Below are 6,000 nucleotides of genomic sequence, written 5' to 3' on the forward strand. Positions count from 1 at the left end.
GTCGATTTTTTTTAAATTTTAAGTTCAAAACAGTCTATACAATCTTGTAGCGCTGATGTGGTCTAGTGGATAGGCTGGCGCGAGTCTGGTAACCCAGGCGTACTAGGTTCGATTCCCGGTATCGGCAAAAAAAACTTTTGGGTTCGAATCCCATAAGTTGCCGACGAGATGATTGGGGAGTAAGTAGAGGCCAGTCTCGAACCCACCCTTGTCCTTCCTCCAACTGGTATCAGGAGGGGTTGGTTTATTATCTTGAACTGCATTCTGTCCATATCCAGCCGGAATGGATAAAATGAAGTGCATGATGATCTAACCAACGTCTCATGATCGCTTACTATTCTACGCTGCCTACTCTAAACTTTAAAATTTTCTTCTCCAAAAACTATCTCTAATTTTCATTTCCAGCGTCAGCTCCCCGAGCTATTTAAACGCCACAAAAAAAAAACAAAAAAAAAACAAAAAACAGTCTGTCTCACTGTACAGTTTTGAGAATATCCTTCTTTACATGAACCAATAACGACGCCGGCCAAGTCCGTGTAGTCCGGCTATATGCCATCCCTCCACAAATCTCACGCTAAATGTATTAAAGCCCTACACTCAGAAAAATCCTATTATGTAGACCATAAGAATCTCTTATGAAGTGGCGCCATAAGAAAAAGTAATGAAATTCATAAGATTGTCTTATGATGGAATGAACTCAAAGGATGAACACCGGTTTCAATGAGGGGCTGTTGCTTTTCATAAGATTTTCTTATGGAAAAAACATATATCGCATAAAATTAAAATAAATGCAAGATTATTTTTCATTTCATTTTATTTTCTGCTTAATTCGTTTGAAAAAATACATGGTGACTAGCTGCACTTCAACACCCGATTCCATAATGAAGTATTATTTTACCTCACCTTTAACTTTGCGCTTTTTTCCGGTAACCAAGCTGAAAAGTAAATTAAACATAAAATTTACCTTGAGTTTACAAATACTTTCAACTTAAAAATAGATTTCAACTCATACTTACCATTTAGAAGGTCTAATTAACATCAATATTTTTAAAAAAAAGTAGTAACTTTACAACTGGTGAGTGCTTCTGACGACGGTGGCAAACATGACTGATGGAATGAATGTGTTCATCATTTTTTCGCAATGCCGTTTCTTCTATTTTTCATAAGAACTTCGAATGAGAATTGGAAGAATTTCATAAGACTCTTATGAAAAACGATTTTACACTCTAAAAACCGGTTCATAAGAAGCAACTTATGAAAATTATAATAAAAATTCGCCTGAGAGTACAGTAAAAGGGTGGCAGACTGTCACCGCGAAGTCGTAATCGAACTGTCAAAAGTCGTTCCAATCGAGCATAACCTATATGCGCCATAATATTAATTGATTAACACCCAGTGAAATCAGTTTATTTTTCAATGCTGATCTGCCGTTTTACGTGTCCCATGTGACTTTTTGGTCATTTCCCCTTTTTTGCTGGAAACTGCCTTTTTGGTGTAAACTTTTGAAAAAAAAAACACAAACAAATAAGAAACTTTTTTCTGACTTATGCAAAATTTTGATCAAAGTGGTTTTCTCTACACGGAAAAAAGGTAAAATTTACCTTTTTGCGAGGTGTTTTTTTCCATCCCTCTTTCGAGGTAAATTTTACCTTTTTTTCATTCACCTAGCAAAAAGGTAAATTTTACCTTTATTCAATTCACCTAGCAAAAAAGTTAATTTTACCTTTTTCGCATTCACCCAGCAACATAGTAAATAATACCATTTTCCCTTCACTGATATAAAAGGTATTGCTAGTTGATTTGATGGTTTCTTCAATAAAAATATTAACAAATTTTATGAAGAGATTAACCACCGTAATTTTTGTTTGTTACTTTGATTTATCGGCCTAGCGGTGAAAAGTGATGTCCTTTTTAGTAGGGACATCTAAAGATTATGAATTTTTTTTTTTTTTTTTATATAGATGGATAGAAGGTTAGAAGAAATGAAAGATGGTGAAAATGAGCGGGTAGAATTTGTCTAGAAGCATTACCATCACATACCAAATTTTTGTTCCTCACGAGCCTACTACTATGAAGTGGTAGATACAGATAGAGTTGCATCTACCACCACACATTAGTAGGCTTAGCGTGGTCCGCCCCACAAGCGAGAATTTGTAGTGCGGACGAACCTTTGATTTATCGGCCTAGCGGTGAAAAGTGATGTCCTTTTTAGTAGGGACATCTAAAGATTATGATTTTTTTTTTTTTTTTTTTTTTTTTTTATATAGATGGATAGAAGGTTAGAAGAAATGAAAGATGGTGAAAATGAGCGGGTAGAATTTGTCTAGAAGCATTACCATCACATACCAAATTTTTGTTCCTCACGAGCCTACTACTATGAAGTGGTAGATACAGATAGAGTTGCATCTACCACCACACATTAGTAGGCTTAGCGTGGTCCGCCCCACAAGCGAGAATTTGTAGTTCGTCCGCACTACAAATTCTCGCTTGTGGGGCGGACCACGCTAAGCCTACTAATGTGTGGTGGTAGATGCAACTCTATCTGTATCTACCACTTCATAGTAGTAGGCTCGTGAGGAACAAAAATTTGGTATGTGATGGTAATGCTTCTAGACAAATTCTACCCGCTCATTTTCACCATCTTTCATTTCTTCTAACCTTCTATCCATCTATATAAAAAAAAAAAAAAAAAAAATTCATAATCTTTAGATGTCCCTACTAAAAAGGACATCACTTTTCACCGCTAGGCCGATAAATCAAAGTAACAATATTAACAAAATTCATTCAAAAATTTATATTTATTCGAAATAAATAGGGATATTTACCTGATATTTATTTTTGAAATATATCACCGTGTTTGAAAAAAATTTTTGAGCTAAGTCCTATTTTTGCCAGGCTCGTGGCAATTCGGCTTCGCGTTCTTCCACGCCATAATGGTCACTAAATCCTCCTGCACTGCGTTGCTCTCTCCGTTCGACTAATCCGGTCAGGTGCGGCTTTTCTGGAATGATATCTGGAGGATGACGTGGAAAACATCTCGAAGCTGGGCCGATCTGCAAAGTATTATGACGAGAATCAGCACAACTAAATGATATCTAAGAAAATACTTACCATTCTGTTCCGTTTTTCTTATATTGGGCACGAAGCAAAACTTCCCTTCTGAACGACAAAACAGCTGTGGCTTGTACTCAATAAACGGATTCGGCAAATAGTTACTTTTTTCGAGAAGAATTGTATAGTCCAAGTCAACTTCACCTCGCTACGAGGTAAGTTTTGTTAAGTATGCAGAGATCACTCCCCCATCCCTGTATGTGTTTGTCGCCCACTTCTATTTTTTTGCTTCTTTTTGTCGTGCAACGAATGCATATTGAGGCGAAGCCGCCATTCTCAAAAGTGAACTCCACGAGTGAAAATCGTTCTTTCTTTTTTACTAATAATAAAGTTTATACGTTTTTTATTATTAAACTCGGCCTTTCAATTCTACTGCATGACCTCAGCCCAAGAGGTTATGGGCCCAGCAGCGCGGAAGTGATCGTGTTTTGTTGAACCTTTTGTTCGCGTGTGAAATTTTCCTGTGTCGTTGTTGGCGTCGGCGGAAGAAGTTCGTTCTTGTGAAAAGCAAGATGGCGGAACAGAAAATTCTAGTTGACCGGCTGAACGATGGAAATTACGCCATATGGAAATTTAAAATGCGGCTGATGCTGTCGCGAGAAGGATTGTGGAGTGTAGTTACCGGTCCGTTGCCGGAGAAAGTGACCGAAAATTGGACGAGTCAGGATGAAAAAGCGCAGGCAATCATCGGGTTGGCGCTTGAAGACAACCAACTTATACACATCATCCAGCAGCAGACCGCAAAAGGGATGTGGGATGCACTAAAAGATTTTCACGAGCGTGCATCTCTGTCGAGTATTATTCATGTGGTGCGGCAGCTGATTACGATCAGAATGCCGGAATCTGGGAACATGGCGGAGCATTTGAAAGAAATGACGTCATTGCGATTGCGTCCCACTGCGCTGGGAGAGGAAGTGAAAGATAGGGTAACGGACTTATTTTGGACCGGGTACATATTTTGGACCACCTTGCAGCTTTTTTCCAATTTTTCTCTCATATATCATGTAAATCATAAAAATTTCGAACTAATATAGTTAAAGCTACTTCTTATGATTATAATCATATCCAATATTCCATTTAAATAAACTGATAAGAGATAGACAATTGAAAATAAAGTTTTAATTTTTCACAGTTGGGCCAAACCAAGCCAATTTCAGGAGGAAGTGCCATTATTGGACTCAACTTTCAAGAAGTTTTCTGCCTAGGTGTGATAAGTTTAACAACTACAAACATGTTCACAGCTATGATAAAACACTTGAAAACTAGTTTGCAAGCACGCAGAATCAAAAAAACTTGTTTTAATCGCAATTCGAGCCATGTCGAAAATAGGTCCTACTTATTTCCTTAGGGACTTATTTTGGACCACCCAACATAACCTGCGTATTAAACTTGTTGTTAAATGTTCATTAACGCAATAAAACGTTGTACGGCGATATGAAAATTATTATGCACACTATTTCAATCGCTAAAGCCCAAAACCGCCCTCAAACCGGGTTCATTTAAATTGGCATATAATCAAGCCATTTATTGTTTTAATTCATCAGTGTTTTAACTTACTTTTTGTGCATTATGCTTTAAACCAAGTTAATCTTACAATCTACATTAATGGCAACTGTTTGATAAGCAGTTGTCAAAACTACAGCTTAAACAAAAACATGAAAAACTGGACATGCACCAATTTTTTATTAAGTCATTATTTGTTATGTTTCATGAAATTTTTTTGACAGTTTGGTCTAAAACTTACAAACATACAGGGTTGATTTTCGAGAATATAGTTGATTAGGTAGAAAGACGAAATATAAACCCCGTTTAAGAGAAGGGTTGGGAAAAAACCGACAACAAATCGGCAAATATGTAACTGAGTTTAAAATTTGTAACAGTTGAAATATCTCAGTTAATAGCAGACTTATTTATATAATACTAGCTGACCCGGTGTGCTTTGCTACACATTCCAAAAATAAATGTAATTTGTAAAAATTCATTCAAATTTAGATTTTTGTAAGCATTTTATTAAATCAAACCATCATATTTCAGATCCAACAACTTCCAACAACTTAAAGATGGTATCAATTATTTACTGAAACTTGATCTCTGAATTTGTTTTTCAAGATCCAAAATTTGTACTCTGTTTTTAAAGCTTCATATTGATTTAAATAATGTCAAAATTTATGGATTATCCACCTCTTTTCCCAAAGCGGGAAGTTACGAACTTCCATAAAAACATTTGTAACATCTATTTTTGTGTTATGCCAAATACCCATACGCAAAAAAACTCTCTTATAAAATATGGTCCCTTCTTTGAAAAGCTCTTTATCTTAAACTTACATGGGAGCTCCCCCATCTTTTCCAATTTTGTCCCCCACTGCTTGAAAAAGGTAGGCAGATTTACCCGGCTAGAGTTTACATAAATTTCTAATTGAAAGAAAAAGATTCGCATTGTACTTTATGGAGATAGAATTTTGAAAACCGATCAATAGCGTGAATCGGGACAATTTTTTGAGTATATTCCTAATATTATGTATTATGAGCACTTCCAGTTCCTGATTAGCTTTAGATGGTGTATTTTTGGAGTTGAAAAAATAAGCTATAGAAGTTTGAAGAAAATAAAACGATGGAAAGGATTTTTAATAACTATTTTCAAACAGCTTTTTTCACCATCCTCGCCCTTCGAAGCACTTTGAATATGTATCCTTTTTGCGGCAAAATTATGTTAAAAAATGTTTCGCCATATGCCAAACACGTGGACATGAGACATTACAGCTTGAAGTTTTCCCAAACAGCACTTGTCATGGTATGAAAATTATCGATTTCATACAGTGCAAATTTCTTTTTTTCTAATAAATTTGTTAAATAAAAAAATATAAATATTTAAAAAGAATATCAGTTGCA

Source organism: Uranotaenia lowii, chromosome 2 (genome assembly GCF_029784155.1).
Source record: "Uranotaenia lowii strain MFRU-FL chromosome 2, ASM2978415v1, whole genome shotgun sequence".
NCBI lineage: Eukaryota > Metazoa > Arthropoda > Insecta > Diptera > Culicidae > Uranotaenia > Uranotaenia lowii.